The sequence below is a fragment of the Geotrypetes seraphini genome, chromosome 12 (genome assembly GCF_902459505.1).
Source record: "Geotrypetes seraphini chromosome 12, aGeoSer1.1, whole genome shotgun sequence".
Taxonomy (NCBI): domain Eukaryota; kingdom Metazoa; phylum Chordata; class Amphibia; order Gymnophiona; family Dermophiidae; genus Geotrypetes; species Geotrypetes seraphini.
In genome coordinates this window covers 84,276,910-84,295,804 of record NC_047095.1, presented here as the reverse complement: position 1 = coordinate 84,295,804, position 18,895 = coordinate 84,276,910, and positions in this window count along the sequence as shown.

Sequence of the window (18,895 nt, the reverse complement as noted above, 5' to 3'; positions counted from 1 at the left end):
TAACAGGATGGTTTCTTTCATCGAACAAGTAAATGCTTTCTGCCTCTCGGCTGCAGTATCTGCTGTCATTGAAGCATCTAGAACAGTGGTTCCCAACCCTGTCCTGGAGGACCACCAGTCCAATCGGGTTTTCAGGCTAGCCCTAATGAATATGCATAAGAGAGATTTGCATATAATGGAAGTGGCATGCATGCAAATCTGCTCCATGCATATTCATTAGGGCTATCCTGAAAACCCGATTGGACTGGTGGTCCTCCAGGACAGGGTTGGGAACCACTGATCTAAAAAACCCTCCACTCAGAGCTGCTACTGCTTCAAAAGGACAAGATTTTCTTCTTGAGCAGTGGCTTAACTGGGGAGGTTGGTGCCTGGCATTGCCGAGCTGTGCACTCCCTGCTGTTCCCCTACCCTGTTGTGCCATGCACTCCCTCATACCTCATGAAATATTTGCCGGCATGAGCAGAATTTTCCACCTGCTACTCATGCCAGCCTCGGCTCCCTTCTGTCATCACATACTGGTCCCACAACCAGGAAGTGATGTCACAAGGGAGGCCAGCACGAGCAGCAGGCGGAAGATGCTGCTTGTGCTGGCGAACATTTCAAGAGGTATACTGGGAGGAGGAGAGGCACTGGTGCCAGTGCTCCCGCGAAGACAGCACCTCAGATGATCTGCCACCCCACTCTCCCCTTATTATGCCACTGTCTCTGACTACTGCTCAATATTGTAGCTAACCTGGAAATCATGCCTTTGCTACATAGACTGTGAATACTGTACTAGTTGTGTTTTTAATTAGCAGTGGGGATGATGGGTCTATCCCAGTTTACAGGGGAAACTTAATCTCCCTTTGACATGCCCTGCAGTCTTTTGGAGGGTGATAGCAAAATAACTGGAAATAGTTTTGACCCAATATGAAGGAGTCTCCTTACTTTAAAGAGGGTTTATGAACTCATGCACAGCATTTCTTTGGAGAGTCACTTTTCTTCCTACAATTTTACATCAGCCCAGCCCAGAGGGAAACACTATCAGAATGTGGATCAAACAGTAGAGAGTGCTGCGAGCTGACACCAAAGTCTTTCATTCATAAAAGGTTCATGTCCTGCAATCTTAATCTCCCACATGCAGGGTGAAGCCCAACTTGGCAAAGAACAATTATGCTGGAAATAGGCAGTCTCAATCATTTGTATAGCAGATGTAGCCTCATACAATAGCCAGTCAGATTCTTAGCATGTGGCCAAAGAAGCAGATGTGTTTTAGGATCTAAAATAAAATCCTATGCACAGTCTAAGAGGAAACCAATACATTATTGATTTTGAACGCAAGTTTCCTTGCAGTACACTGTAATATCAACCAGGGTTCCGATGGTATGGCTTTTTTCATTCTATCCTATAACATCAGCTGGGGATTCAATAGTGTAGACTCCCTCCCCCTCCCTATTTTTTTAGGGCTTGATTTTATAAAGGAAGGCTAATTGTAAAATACAAAAAAATGCCTATTTTATTATAACAGACATCCAAAAAACTTGACAATGAAACCAACAGGCAATGATCTGCCAGTCAGCCAGACAGATATAAAACACAGCAGATCAAGTAAGTTGAGAAGTGCAATTTATTAATACAAAGACCCAACATTGTCATATTTCTCTTGGATGGCTATGTCAGGTTAAATACTACAACAGAAACATATCCAAATAAATAATACCCCCCTTTTTTTAATACAAAACAGTACAAGAGGTTTTTAGCGCCAGCTGGTGTGCTGAATGCTTTGCGCTGCTTGGACGGTCATAAAGTTCCTATAAGTGTTGGAGCAGCATAGAGCATTCAGCACGCCAGCTGGCACTAAAAACTTGTGTGGTTTTGTAAAAGAGGAGTAAAACCATAAATAAATACATAAATAATCAGAATCATAAAAAAATATAAAACATATACAGGCAGTCCCCGGGTTAAGAACCAGTTAGGTTTTTAAAGCTGTTCTTAAATCAGATTTGTATGTAACTCAGAACTTGTGGATTTTAAGATTCTTGCTGCATACGTCTGCTTCCAGCTGCCAAAAGGGCCAATTGTCCCTCCAGTGTTCCCTCTAAGGTACAGCATGCACAACCACACACTGTTCTTGATGTGGCCATACATCATTCCTGAATCTGCTACAAGAGAAGTGTAGGACTGGAAATACTGCTCGGTGAATTCAACTGAAGCAACGACTGTGTTCAAGAGAATGACACGGGGGACAAATTTTTCCCCGTCCCCGTGGGAGCTCATTTACCCATTCCGTCCCCGCAAGTTCTTTTCCTGTCCCTGCCCCATTCCTGCAAGCTCTGTCCTCATCTGCACAAACCTTGAACACTTTAAAATCATAAGTGTTCGAGGCTTGTGTGGTTAAGCAGAGCTTACAGGATGGGGAGCTCCTGCGGGGATGGGGACAAATTTGTCTCTGTGTCATTCTCTACTGTGCTCTTAAATATGAGTTGTACTTAAATTGGGTGTCTGTAACTCGAGGACTGACTGTATCTAGATGTAATAAATTTGTAAATAAATAGAAACAGTCGGGCAATAAAAATACAGTGCCAGTATCAAGGGATGTTCCATAGAAAAAGAGCATGCTTATGAATAAATCCACAAATGATAAAAGTTTACATGTTATGGTGAATAGTAGTGAAACAATGAACCCATTATCAGAAAATGGTGGCACACAGTTGTTTTAAAAGAAAAAATTATTTTCTGAAAGTGCAACTAGTGCAAAATCAGTGTTTACTAATCATTCTTTCAATACTCTTTAAAACTGTCATAAGGGACACATATCTATAGGGGGTTTCCCGCAGACATAACCCCTATGAAAGTAACACTTCAACTACACAACCTAAGTGGAAACATGAAAATAAAAGAAAACTATATTAAAATGAATCTATGTGCTCATCCTAATAATAAAATCTCTCTTAACAATCACTAAAGCCATTTTAATATATAAAAAAGAGAGTCCAGATGAAATGTGGCCATGTCAGATTTTTGTATTAATAAATTACTTACATGTATTTTATAACCAGAAATCTTGGCCAGCTTATAAGAAATTTTTAGAGTGATATAACATATCCAGCATCAATATAAAGGTATGCGCTGCATAACATTATTCTTTGTAACATCCATTTGCATTAATGTCCATGGTGCCAAGGCCACTGACGCTGCTCTTCTCCCACAAACAAGATGAACAGTGCTACTGTCCACCCCCTCTACCGCCTCCCCTCCCCTCCCCTCAACCACCACTTTATTTACCTTAAGCATGCTGGTGCTGAAAAAGGTTGCTGCTGCTGTTCTACACTGAGCCAGTGTGGAGCCTTGAACATCTTCTCCCACATTCCCCAGAACAACTTACACCCCTGGGAACCTCAATGCCCAAGTTGTGGAAAAGCAAGCATGTGTTTTCCTCATATGTACCTTTTTATGCACATATGTGGTCATATAATTCTAGAAAACAGGCTTTATACCAGGGCAGTGGGAAGTCCATCCTAGGTAGAGGCCAAAGGTGGACTAAGGGAGCCTGATATTCTCCCTACTTTTCCTCCCCCCCTTCCCCCCCCACAATAAAATATTATTTTAGCTAGAGGGGATGCTGAACCCAGCTAGGTGAAGACATTTCCTACATAATTTCCACCTGTACTGAACAAGCACCACTTAATTCAGCAGGTGCACTTTGGCTTCTACTTCTGGCTCTCCCGCTCTTCCTCAGTTTAGGTCTGACTGGGCATACCAGGGATAACCGGCCTTAGAAGCTGAAGTGTGCCTGCTGAATTAAGGACTGCTTTTTCAGCACAGACGGGACTTGTGCAGGAGACATCTTTAGCTGGCGGTCTTGGTATCCCTTCCAGCCATGATAGCAGAGGAGGCCCAGTCTACCGATTCCCCCTTTGGCTATATAGCTGCTTTGCACATGGGATTAGCTTTCTAAGCCTGGCAAAATGTCCATGGCTATCCAATAAGAGGAGCTAGCTGTAGTTGCTCCCTCACACCCATTCCCACATCCACATCCAGCATCCCTCTCTTCCTCTGCATCCATGCGAATCTGGCATCTTTTCAGACCCATGTCCTCAAAATGTATCACCCATACAGACAGTACTGAAAACAAGATGATTTTGGTTGCTCCACCAGAGGCTTTTCTCTGTTTCATCCATAGGAAATTGCATCAGAGAGCCAGAACATAGCAGAGGAAAGGCTCTGCCAGGGTCACCTGCCTTTGCTTGCAACCCATCATGTGTTTTGAGGATCATGAGAAGAAATATACCAGGAGGGGGGAAGCAGAGAGAAAAGAGAAAGATCTGGCACAAAGATGAGGGAGATACTGAACTGGAAGGGGAAGAAGGAAAGGAGAGGGAGATACCTGGATCAAAGGGGAAGGGAAAAGAGGGGCACCGTTGTTGGATTGGGGGGGACAGTTAGCAGAGGGAAGAGAGATAAATGCCAGACCATGAGGAATAGGGGTATAGGAGAAAGGGAAGAGAGAGGGGAGAAGCTGAACTTGGGAAGGAATAACGACTGAGAAGAGATGTTGGGCATGGAGGGAACTTAAGAACAGAGTCATAGAGGGGTGATGCTGGACTTAAGGGGAAGGATAGGAACATAGAGGAGGATGTTGGACAGAATAAGATAGGATGATGCTGAATATGGAGGGAGGATAGGGGTTCTGAAACAGAAAATGCTATATATGGAGGGAGGACAGGGCTGCCGAGAGGAGTTGCTAAGCAAGATGGATAGGGATGCAGAGGAAAGATGGCTAGTGGACATAGAAATGTCAACATTACTGTTGACTCTGGACAGAGAGCTAAGAAAAACAGAGAAAAGCAGAAAAGAAACACTGGAACCAAAGCAGTGCTCAGATGTGTTTTTTAAAAAAAATGAATTTATTAATTAAAATGTGACAGCTTTGAGAAATGTACATCCCTGGGTTTGTCTATTGGAGGTATGGGATTCCTCCTTCCCCCCACCACTGGGCCCCCACTCCCTTGGGAGAGAGTGTTGAAGGGGGCCCATACACCATAGAGATAATGTTGTAGGGGGGTTCATACACCATACTCTAGTACACAAAGAAAAGATTAAGCTCTTTTCTGTTCATGTTGAGGCTGAAACTTCTATATGCTCTGGAAAGAATCCAAAAGACAACAGTGGAAACCATTTTAGAAGGATTACTTTTTAGTTTCCAGTCTCTGGTAGAAATAAAGAATATATTAAAAACACCTTTACTTGTCTCATCTCACCAGGATTACTCTTTTCCCCTGCGTTGATGTGATGGAAAATTTTCACTCCTTTTGGTAACAAAATTCTGTTTGGCTCAGACTAAGCATAGGTCTGATTAGAGTTTAATGAGCTGTCTTTAAGCGGCCTGGTTTGATTCATAGTGCAAAGAAACAGCCTGTTTTCTGTTGGGGTTTTTTTTCTCTGTGTGCACATGCATCTGGATTTCCTTAGCTCAGTGTTAGCCTTGCAGGCCCTGATACACTAGAGAGAGTGTTGCATAGTGTCATGGGTTTGTCTTTTCCTCTTGCTTGTATGTTGTAATGTCTGTTTTTCACTTTTTTTTTTTGTCTCTTTACTGTTTTGCACAGCAGTCCTTTTTTGTAGATGTTAATCAGTTCCATTAGAAATGTTTTAGGCCAGTGCTGTATTTGAGCTTTACAACCCTAAGCAATATGGTGTTTATAGTCGCAAATTCTAACCATTGAATCAGTGCTTCAGAACCCATAAAGCATGCCAAGTTTCCAAGTTTATTAAAAGTTTGATATACTGCCCATTGAGAATCTTCTGGGCAGTTTACTCTAAAATAATATGATAATAATTAGAATAGAAGAAAATTAAGGTGTGTGTGTGGGGGGGGGGTGTTGAGGAAAAAGGAACTAAGAATGGGATAAAGAGGAACTACAAATAATGGGGTCCTTTTACTAAGACGTTCTAGCTGTTTTAGCACTCGCTAAATGCTAACGCATCCATAGACTATAATGGACATGTTAGCATTAAGGCCCGGATTCTGCAAAGTGCATCCCGATTTTAGGCAGCTGTAGGCGCTGGACCAATCAGGCCTTAAGCTTAGTGGGGATGGGCCGGAAAAGGGTGGGCACACATCATTTCGATGAGGCGAGCCTGCTGGCCGGTAGCAAGACCTGTCCAGCCAACGATTAGAGGTTAGTGGGGGAGGGAGGTTAGGGGGCGGTTTGGAAGGGGGACGTCCTCCTGCCGGTGATCGGGGGGAGGGGAGGACAGGCAGCCACAGCCACTATACTTATTGCAGCAGGGAGATCCCTTGCCGCAATAAGTATAGTGGCCATGTCTACTCTAACCCGATTCTGTAACCGGTGTCTGTTACATGGATGTTGGTTACAGAATCAGGGTTAGTGTAAGCCCTCCCGGGCATCCTATAAAAATCCGGGCCTTAGTGCGTGCTAAAACGGCTAGCGCGCTTTAGTAAAAAGACCCCAATGATATGAAGGTGGGATTAGAAAAGGGGAGCTACTCTGTAGCCACAAAAGGTCTCAATCTAGTCCTTTAGGGACTAAAAAATATATATATATAAGGAATTAATGAATAAAAGAAGAACATTGATTGACTGCATCATTGAAAAGGAGTGTTTTAAGTTGATTTTTTAATTTGTCGAGTGATGTCTCTATCATAATATGGTGTGGGAGTTTATTCCAGAAAAACGGTCATGCAACTGAAAAGATAAACTGTCGTGTGAAATCATATGTAAGATGATGTATATTTGGAACAACTAATAGGTTTTGTTGCAATAATCTTAAAATTCAACTTGGAAGTGTTGAGGCCCTGCTGTTTGGGGCCTGCAATAATTAGAGACCTCACGGCACTCAATATACTGTTCCAAATAATAAGTATTTATTAATAAATCAGTAACAGCTTACAAGAATAAATCTTTCAGCATATAGAGTAACAGAGCATATGATCATCAGGCCTGAGATCTTGAGTCTGTCCTGCTTACACAATCAGAAAAGCTGTCTTTATACAATTCTTGATAGCCTGAGGCCACGTTGGTATATGTCATATGATTAGTTTTTATTGGTTACTTACACACATCATTGCACTTATTAGTTCATCAATTGGTTTATAATATTTGTGTCATACTATACACGTGTCCTGTTTACTAAAAATCACTGCCTATTCCCGTCAAATGCCATTTCAACATTAGGTCAGCAATTTCAAGCCAAGGGTCCAGTAAGGCTCCGCCCATTACAGGATATTTCTTGCAAATAATGTATTTTTATATTCTTGAAAACATTCATCAAAAACAACAAATAGAAGCACTATAAACTTAAAACCACTTTATAAACTGCCTAAAGGAGCTCAGAACCATGAGATGGTGGTCAGGACATGTCCTAATCCTTTTATGACACTATAGCAGATGTGGCGCCAGTTGCTATGTGGAAGAATAAGTTTTGCTTTACTTGTTGTTCTCAGCAAGTTATTTTCAGCAAGCATAGATTGTGCAAAAGCTGACAGCTATAGTCAGTACACTCTCAGCCATCTTAGGCCTGATAGTGTGGTCTATTATGTTAGGGGATTTCAGGGGGTCTTCACCTTTAGTTACATAAAGGACTTGAGATCTTCACCTGTATACCTATACAGGACTCTCTCTTCTCCTCCCCTATCAGAAGGTATGGAATAAGGTAGTGGTCAAGAAACAAAGGCATGTGAGTTTGCATTTATTTATTTATTTAAACAATTATTCTATACCACAAGTCTAAGCTGTTTACAACATACATACATACATAGAATAGATATAACATAAAAACATACTCTTCTACTACTACTACTACTACTACTATTTATTATTTCTATAGAGCTGAAAGGCATACAAAGCGTTGTACATTTTAACATACAATAGACAGTCCCTGCTCAGAAGAGCTTACAATCTAATTTAGACAGGATATTTCAGGGTTGGGGAGGTTACAGTAGGTATAGGTATATGACAGCAGTGAGGGGAAGTTTAAGAGTTGAAAGCACTTTCAAAAAAGTGGGCTTTTAGCTTGGATTTGAATACTCGTACTACTCTTCAAGTTGTACAGTATTCAAAAACCTGAACAATGACTAACAACTCTGTTTTAATTCATAAAAATGCCTGAGAAAATGGATGTGCTTTTACAAGTTTTCTAAATGAACGGAAAGCCTCAATCTTTCTTAATTCCTTTGGAAGGGAGTTCCATAACTGAGATCCCATGACCATTAAGATCAAGTCCCTATATATCTCCAATCTACGTAATTTGTTTAAAATCTAGAACATCAAGTAGTGCCTGATTACTTGAATGAAGGGGGACGTCCTGGCATATGAACCTTTAGAGTTGCAGCCAAACATGCCACTTCTTCAGGGCTACAAAGGCTAACATAGCAGGAAACTGTTTGACACACTGCTTCTGTTTGACGCCATGTGAGCCTTTGCAGCCCTGAAGAAGTGGTTTGTCAGCCATGAAACGCTCGTAGGCTGGCTGCACATACTTTTTCCTGAACTTGCAGTTTACGTTTGTAGTTGCTGCTAGCACAGTGGAATTAGAAATATGATTGATTCTCGTGTTTTTCTTTTTGCACTTCTCTAGATATATATAGTAGCCACAAAAGTATTTTCTGCCTATGATGGATGGATGGTTGGGTGTTTTTTTTCTTCCTCCTGTATAACTGAGGCTTTTTCTTTTGTTGGCTTTCATATGGTAACAGTGTTCAGTGCTTGCTGCTGGGTTTTCAATTCTCTATTGGGAAGATGTTGTAAATGGTATTTAAATTGACTATACCCCCATTTCCTCCTGGTGCTATTTCTTTACAAATTTACATGATTTTAGAATGACAACGCCTATAAATTCTTCATTGGTCTTAAGAAATCTAATTTCTCATTGCTTCAGTTTTAATAGGTTCATAGACATAATCGCGGAAGTCAAAGGCGTGCGCCGACAACTGAGCGCAAAACGGAGGCGCGCACCGAAGAAAATTACTGTTTTTAGGGGCTCCGACGGGGGTTTTTGTTGGGGAGCCCCCCCCCACTTTACTTAATACAGATCGCGGCGGCATTGTGGGGGGTTTGGGGGGTTGTAACCCCCAACATTTTACTGGAAACTTCACTTTTTCCCTAAAAACAGGGAAAAAGTGAAGTTTTCAGTAAAATGTGGGAGGTTACAACCCCCCAAACCCCCACAACGCCCCCACAATGCGGCGCAATCTGTATTAAGTAAAGTGGGGGTTCCCCCCCACGCCTCCCCGTTGGAGCCCCTAAAAACAGTAATTTTCTTCGGCGCGCACCTCCGCACTGCGCTCGATTGCACGTGCCTTTGTCCCGGCGCGCTTTTGACCTGACACCGTTTTAATATCTTTGGAACTATAAATAAGTCAAACAACTTTAACATTTTACTTTAGGGTGTGTAGAAAATGGGAAACACAATCAAATATAAGCACAGTTATACAAACTAAAATTTCAGTAAAGCTTTACCTTCAGACAAAAAGTATATAAAAAAAAGCACTGAATCAAGAAATAACACAATACAATTTAGAATTTAACATCTCTACTAGACATAAAACAATTCCCTAAACATGAGGAATAAAACTATACCATATAATACTTAAATATTTATTTCTTTTTCCAGATGCCCTCTATTATTTGTCAGCACAACAATTTTTTTTCTCTGTTAACTTTTTTTTCTCACACCAAAAGCAAGATAAAGGCATTGATTCACACTGCAACCTTAAATCTATAAAGAACATAATTTAAAATACCCTGGGCTAGATTCACTAAGCCCACTGATCGTGTACCGACCCAATTCATTAACCTTTGTGCCGATCATCCTCCAATCCGATCCTGATTCGCACATGCAAATGAGGGGAATGGCATGCAAATGTAGGAAGGCAACGATTCACTAAACATTTTCAGGCACACCGACTGGGCTGGCCAATCCCAAAACAAGCGACTTCTGAGGACTGTTCACGTCCCTGCCAACTCTCCTGCTCCTTGCCGCCCTGAAATCCCAGCCAACTTCTACCAAAACTACCCTGCTCTCTGCCCCATGCCGCCCTGAAACCCCGGCTTGCTCCAGCGTTTGCAGCATGCTGCATTTAAAATTTATTGTGCATTGAGCTTGTTCCCTGAAGTTCTGTGCTAATTTGCCCTGACTCTCCTGCACTCTGCCGCCCCGATCTGTGTCCTGACTCTATGGTTTTAACCCGCAGGTTTAAAGTGGGGTGCACTACAGCATGTTCTGTTAAGTTCCAGAACACGCCACAGTGCAGCCCAACTTTAAACCACAGGCTCCTGAAAAGTGAAAAGAGGGGCGGTGATCAATATGTCAAAATAGAATTGCTCTGATTTTCTGATCTATTCAGAAGCATTGATGTTACAGATAGTTCAACTTCAATGAAAGTTTCCAGCAGGGAGAGTACTTAAGCCTGCGAAAGTAGAAAAATTTAAAAAACAAACACGGCAGCAAACGCATGCGCAGACCATCTACAGGCAAAGAAGATGGTCTGCGCATGCGTCAGGATCGTTCTCAAGCGATCTGCGTGGTCGTTGGGGGGGCGTTCCTCCGATCGCCTTCATTAGAATACAGGCCCATTGTGAATCAATTGGCCTGCCTCGGATCAGACATGGATCAGAGTGAATCGGGAAGGTTAGTGAATTGGGCTCCATGTCATTTATAAAACTGCATTCTATAGTAGCACTAGCTTAACTTTTCACCAAGGGTATACAATCAATATAGACCAAGTCAAAGGGTGAAGCAAACCTTAGTCACCCCTTAGTGCCCTGGAATATTCATAAATTTTACCCCGATCCTCAGCGACACCACTTGGAGCTCAAAACAATCTCATTGCTCCAAGCTTTACGTGTCAAATCGTCACTGGATCGTTTATATTGTAATATTTATATTTTTCAAATTTTTCTTAACTTTTGTATATTCTATATGTGTAAAACTTCAATATTCACATTTTGAAATAATTTTAAGCATATCACTTAGCTTAGTCATGTGGTCTTTGGCAGGGGATTAACACCGACATGTATCGCTATACAAGCTTTATCAAGGATAACCCCTATTAATGAACAAAAGTTAAAATTAATCCTGTTCAAAAGAATAGCTGTTAAAGTCACCAATCTTAATGGAACCTAAAACAACTAAAAATGCCTTACCTCAACATGCATTGCCGCCAAACTCTGACCACTATATCAAGAGAGATGGCGGCGGCGTCTTTACAGAAATTAAATAGAGCAGAACCCGGGACAACTGTACCCACGTGATTACGTGGCCAACAGCGTCACGGGATTACTTGCCGGATTTAAAGCTACAGAATCAAATTATAATGGAGGAGACTGTCAACCACCCTAAGCACAGACTAGATTAACGTTCCCCACTCTAATTCCCCATTCAAGCCGTTAGGTGTTACTGTGTCAAGAACATATATCCATCTCTGCTCCTTGTAATTCAGCCATTCTTCACAGTTCCCCCCCCCCCCCCATCATACCCCGCATCAAGGCTCTCAATTACCCGCCATTGTATCTGTTCTATTGTGTGCTGACTAGCCAAAAAATGTTCCACCAACGGTGCTTGTATATTCCTAGTTTTAACACGTGACTTGTGCTCGTTCAACCTTATGTGTACGGGCCTTGACGTACGGCCCACATACACAAGGTTGCACGGGCACACAATCACGTATACTACGTTAACCGACTGGCAATTTGTATTGCTGTTAGACTTTATTATTTTACCAGTATGAGGGTCCTTCCATGAGGCACCCGAAATCGTGGTGGCACACCATTGACAGTGTCCACACCCCATATGAGTGCCCTGTATTTGCTCCCTATAATTACCCAATTTCTGTTGGATCAGGACCTGTCCTATAGTCTTCCCCTTCCTAAAAGAGAACATGGGAGTTTCATGAAATATGGGGTGTACCTGCAATATATGCCAATATTTTTTAATGAGAGATATCAGTTCTTTAGCAGCTATCGCGTAAGGGAGCACACAAATTAATCTATCTATACTATCTTCGTGCTCCCTTTCAGCTAACAACAGGTCACGATTCGCGTATTTTGCTCTTATAAAAGCCTGTTTTATTGATCTTGAGGGATAACCCCTAGCCTTAAACCTATTAGTTAACTCACTAGCCGCTATTTTAAAATCCCTGTCATCAGAGGATATTCTACGAGCCCTCAAAAATTGGCTGACTGGGAGATTAAATTTCAAATGATAGGGGTGATGGCTGGAGAAGTGCAGCAAAGTATTACGGGCCACAGATTTTCGGAAGAGTTGAGTAATCAATCGACCTTCTTCCTTGATGATTCGAATATCCAAAAATTCAATTTGAAGCTTGCTAAAAGAAGGGGTAAAGTGGAGGTTAGGATTTCTAGTATTAATCCACTGAAAAAATTCCAAGAGCTCCGTTTCAGGTCCTTCCCACAGAAAGAATATATCGTCCAGGAACCTCTTCTACAAGGTAATATGGCAAAAATATTCAGAGGAATAGATTTATCGATCCTCAAAACGTCCCATGTATAGTGTTGCAACTGAAGGGGCTAATGTAGCCCCTATGACGACGCCTTGAATTTGCTGGTAATAGACTCCTTCAAAGAAGAAGTAGTTACTCCCTATTACCCATTGAGCCAATTGGCATAAAAAATCACTGCTAATATGAGGAATTGGTCTCTCGTCCAGAGTATCCTTTATAATGGTCAAAGCTTCACCTTGAGGGATCTTTGTGTATAGGGATACCACATCAAGCGTCACCAATATCGTTTGAGGATTCATATGAACTTCCTGTGACAAAATTCTCAAGAGGTGTGACGAATCTTTCAGATAGGAAGAGACCTCCAAAGCCTTTTTTGAAAGGAAAACATCAACAAACTTAGATAGAGGCTCTAGCAAAGACCCCCTAGTATTAACAATAGGTCTGCCCGGAGGGGCTTCTACATTCTTATGAATCTTTGGTACAAAGTAAATATTGGGAGTGCGAGGATATTTTTCTAATAAGAATTGGTATTCTTTCTTTGTAAGCATTTTCTTTTCATAATGCAGCGTAACCCAGTCAAAAATGTCTTTCATCAATTTATTTTCAGGATTTTCCTGCATGGGTCTATACGCTGTAGTATCAGAAAGCTGTCGTTTTGCTTCATCCAAATAATATTCTCTATCCAAAATAACAGTCGCTCCTCCCTTGTCCGCCCTTAAAATCATGCAATTCCGCATTTCTTTAAGTTGCATGAGGGCTTGATGTTGAGGGTAAGTAAGATTGTAGCGTTCTTTATCAAAAGATTTTTCATAGGTAGAAATGCCTGCTAAAACCAGAGCTCGAAAAACTTCCACTGCGGGATCCATTGGTCCCGGAGGGCTCCACCTAGATGTTACCTTACAAATAGACTCATCCGTCTCCACCTCAATCTCCTCCTGGTTCGCAAAAAATATTTTTAATTGGATCTTTCTATATTGATTGTATACCCTTGGTGAAAAGTTAAGCTAGTGCTACTATAGAATTCAATTAAAGATATGGCACAACAAGAAGAACAAGACCCACACGGGGAGGCCGCCCAAGGGGAAGATACAGAGGAGCACCACGGGGCAGGAACAAACCCCCAACCAATGCACAGACGAAATAGAGTCTACAGTGGTGAATATCTCAAAAGTATGTCTGACAAAAGAACAAAATGAAGTACTGGAACTGGGTATGGGCTATGTCATCTCTCAATACCCGGATTTTTTTCAACTAAAGATCTTCTTCCATAGATTTTTGAGAAAGATCCAATTAAAAATATTTTTTGCGAACCAGGAGGAGATTGAGGTGGAGACGGATGAGTCTATTTGTAAGGTAACATCTAGGTGGAGCCCTCCGGGACCAATGGATCCCGCAGTGGAAGTTTTTCGAGCTCTGGTTTTAGCAGGCATTTCTACCTATGAAAAATCTTTTGATAAAGAACGCTACAATCTTACTTACCCTCAACATCAAGCCCTCATGCAACTTAAAGAAATGCGGAATTGCATGATTTTAAGGGCGGACAAGGGAGGAGCGACTGTTATTTTGGATAGAGAATATTATTTGGATGAAGCAAAACGACAGCTTTCTGATACTACAGCGTATAGACCCATGCAGGAAAATCCTGAAAATAAATTGATGAAAGACATTTTTGACTGGGTTACGCTGCATTATGAAAAGAAAATGCTTACAAAGAAAGAATACCAATTCTTATTAGAAAAATATCCTCGCACTCCCAATATTTACTTTGTACCAAAGATTCATAAGAATGTAGAAGCCCCTCCGGGCAGACCTATTGTTAATACTAGGGGGTCTTTGCTAGAGCCTCTATCTAAGTTTGTTGATGTTTTCCTTTCAAAAAAGGCTTTGGAGGTCTCTTCCTATCTGAAAGATTCGTCACACCTCTTGAGAATTTTGTCACAGGAAGTTCATATGAATCCTCAAACGATATTGGTGACGCTTGATGTGGTATCCCTATACACAAAGATCCCTCAAGGTGAAGCTTTGACCATTATAAAGGATACTCTGGACGAGAGACCAATTCCTCATATTAGCAGTGATTTTTTATGCCAATTGGCTCAATGGGTAATAGGGAGTAACTACTTCTTCTTTGAAGGAGTCTATTACCAGCAAATTCAAGGCGTCGTCATGGGGGCTACATTAGCCCCTTCAGTTGCAACACTATACATGGGACGTTTTGAGGATCGATAAATCTATTCCTCTGAATATTTTTGCCATATTACCTTGTAGAAGAGGTTCCTGGACGATATATTCTTTCTGTGGGAAGGACCTGAAACGGAGCTCTTGGAATTTTTTCAGTGGATTAATACTAGAAATCCTAACCTCCACTTTACCCCTTCTTTTAGCAAGCTTCAAATTGAATTTTTGGATATTCGAATCATCAAGGAAGAAGGTCGATTGATTACTCAACTCTTCCGAAAATCTGTGGCCCGTAATACTTTGCTGCACTTCTCCAGCCATCACCCCTATCATTTGAAATTTAATCTCCCAGTCAGCCAATTTTTGAGGGCTCGTAGAATATCCTCTGATGACAGGGATTTTAAAATAGCGGCTAGTGAGTTAACTAATAGGTTTAAGGCTAGGGGTTATCCCTCAAGATCAATAAAACAGGCTTTTATAAGAGCAAAATACGCGAATCGTGACCTGTTGTTAGCTGAAAGGGAGCACGAAGATAGTATAGATAGATTAATTTGTGTGCTCCCTTACTCGATAGCTGCTAAAGAACTGATATCTCTCATTAAAAAATATTGGCATATATTGCAGGTACACCCCATATTTCATGAAACTCCCATGTTCTCTTTTAGGAAGGGGAAGACTATAGGACAGGTCCTGATCCAACAGAAATTGGGTAATTATAGGGAGCAAATACAGGGCACTCATATGGGGTGTGGACACTGTCAATGGTGTGCCACCACGATTTCGGGTGCCTCATGGAAGGACCCTCATACTGGTAAAATAATAAAGTCTAGGAGGTGAAGGTGGCCTTCTCTGAAATCCTCCCTGTACCAAGAGCAGATGGAAAGAGACAAGGGGAATTGCAAGTGATCAACGCCTGGATGAGACGATGGTGCGAAGACGAAGGCTTCGACTTCGTGCGCAACTGGACGGCGTTCTGGGGAAAAAGTAAATACTACAGAAGGGATGGACTACACCTCAACAAGGAAGGAGCAAGAGTTTTGGCAGGCAACATGAAGAAAGCAATAGAGAAGGCTTTAAACTGAAGGACAGGGGAAAGCCGACAGTCGACCACCGGTCGATGGCACGGACAACAGGATGCCCCGACGTAGGAACAAAGGACTACTACTCATACACAAGAGAGGTCGACCTCACAGCCAACAAAGGAGAACAAGCAGGAAGGGACAACTCAGACACAGGAGGAGATGACCACACAGCAAACATGGGAGATAACACAGGAGCAGTAAAGGATACCGTAAATGAAACTGTAAGGACAGCCAAGAGTAGAAGGTCCAAAAAGGTAACACGAAGGGAACTTAGATGTATGTATACAAATGCTAGAAGTCTAGGAAACAAAATGGGAGAACTAGAGACGATAGCAAGACATGAGAACATGGATATCATTGGCATAACAGAAACATGGTGGAATGAAGAAAACAAATGGGACACAGTACTACAGGGATACAAACTATATAGAAGGGATCGAGAAGGGCAGAAAGGTGGAGGTATTGCCCTATATGTTAAGGAAGGAATAGATTCTGTTGGAATGATTACAACAGACAGGAAAGAGAAGCTGGAGTCCCTCTGGATCAAAATTCCTGGTCACAATGGCGCAGATACAAAAATTGGCCTTTACTATCGTCCCCCAGGACAGGCGGAGGTCACTGACTCAGAAATGATGGAGGAAATCAAACAAGTATGCAAGACAGGCAATGTAGTTATATTGGGAGACTTCAATTTCCCAGGAATAGACTGGAAACTAGGAGCCTCCAACTGCGGCAAGGAGGCCAAGTTCCTGGAGGTGCTAGGGGATTGCTTCCTGGAGCAAATGGTAAAAGAGCCGACAAGAGGCGACGCCACCTTGGACTTGGTCCTAAATGGTCTCACCGGACCGATAACAGAAGTAGAAGTCATGGTTCCACTGGGAACGAGTGATCACAATGTAATCAACTTTAAACTTGACATCGGGAAAGGGAAACATGCCAAAACCTTAACCACCACCTTAAACTTTAAAAAGGGTAAATACGATTGCATGAGAGCCATGGTAACAAAACGACTCGAGAAGATGGTGGACAAACTTGAAACAGTAGACCAGGCATGGTGCCTATTGAAAAATACTATTGCAGAAGCACAAGATCTCTACATTCCGAGGATTTCCAAAGATCGGAGAACTAAAGGCAAAGGAGAACCAGCATGGCTTACCATACAGGTGAAGGAAGCCATAAAAGAAAAGAAGGAATCTTTCAAAAAATGGAAATGCACGAAGACAACCGAAGCCTGGAACAAACATAAAGATGAACAGAAGAAATGTCACAAGGCGGTGAGGGATGCAAAACAGGACTATGAGGAAAAAATAGCCCGCGAGGCCAAAAACTTCAAGCCCTTCTTTAGATACGTGAAAGGGAAAAAACCTGCAAAAGAGGCAGTGGGACCCTTGGACGACATGGGAAGAAAAGGGTACATCAAGGAAGATAAACAAATCGCAGACAAACTAAATTCCTTCTTTGCGTCTGTCTTTACGAAGGAGGACACCTCAACAATACCTGAAGTGGAGAAACTGTTTACAGGAGAAATAAAGGACAGCCTCACCACAGTTGAAGTGAACTTAGATCAGATATACTACCAGATCGACAAACTTAGAAGTGACAAATCCCCTGGACCGGATGAAATTCACCCGAGAGTCTTGAAGGAATTGAAGGTCGAAATCGGAGAGTTACTGCAAAAACTTGCAAACCTGTCAATCAGAACTGGTCAGATACCAGACGACTGGAGGAAAGCGAACGTCACGCCAATTTTCAAAAAAGGATCGAGAGGAGAACCGGGCAACTATAGACCTGTGAGTCTTACATCTGTCCCCGGCAAGATGATTGAATCACTGATCAAGGATAGCATAGTTCAGCACTTGGACACACATGACTTGATGAATCCCAGTCAACATGGATTCAGGAAAGGGAAATCGTGTTTGACGAATTTACTCCAATTCTTTGAGACCGTGAACGAGCAAATTGATAGTGGAAAGCCGGTGGACATAATATACTTGGACTTCCAGAAAGCATTTGACAAAGTTCCACACAAAAGACTTCTTAGGAAACTACAAAGCCATGGCATAGAGGGAGATATACAAAGATGGATAGGCAAATGGCTGGAAAACAGGAAGCAGAGAGTGGGCATAAATGGGAAGTTCTCCGACTGGGAGAAAGTGACTAGTGGTGTACCCCAAGGCTCGGTACTTGGGCCGATCCTTTTTAATATTTATATCAATGACCTGGAAAACGGAACATCCAGTGAGATCATCAAGTTTGCAGACGACACAAAACTCTGCCGGACAATCAGATCGCAGGAGGACAGTGAGGAACTCCAGAGCGACTTGTGTCGGTTAGAAAAATGGGCGGAGAAATGGCAGATGAAGTTCAACGTGGAGAAATGCAAGGTAATGCATTTAGGCAGTAAAAATAAGGAATACGAGTACAGAATGTCAGGTGCAACTCTGGGAAAAAGTGAACAAGAAAGGGATCTGGGTGTACTGATAGATAGGACCCTGAAGCCATCGGCACAATGCGCGGCAGCGGCAAATAAGGCAAATAGAATGTTGGGCATGATAAAGAAAGGAATCTCGAGTAGATCGGAGAAAGTTATAATGCCGCTTTATAGGGCAATGGTCAGACCCCACTTGGAATACTGCGTCCAACATTGGTCTCCCTACTTAAAGAAGGATATAAAACTGCTGGAGAGGGTGCAGAGACGAGCAACTAAACTAGTGAAGGGTATGGAGAAACTGGAATATGAGGATCGACTTAAAACACTGGGATTGTTCTCCCTTGAGAAAAGGAGACTGCGTGGGGATATGATCGAAACCTTCAAAATACTGAAAGGAATCGACAAAATAGAGCAGAAAAAACTATTTACATTGTCCAATTTGACACGGACAAGAGGACATGAAATGAAGCTAAGGGGGGGCAAGTTCAGGACTAATTTCAGGAAGTTCTGCTTCACACAGAGAGTGGTTGACATCTGGAATACTCTCCCAGGGGAGATTATTGCGGAATCGACAGTCCTAGGCTTCAAAAGCAAACTAGATGCATATCTCCTTGAGAGAGGCATATAAAGATATGGTTGGCTATAAAATAAGCCAGGTGTATACCTAGCAGGGCCTCCGCGTGTGCGGATCGCCGGACTTGATGGACCGAAGGTCTGATCCGGAGATGGCGCTTCTTATGTT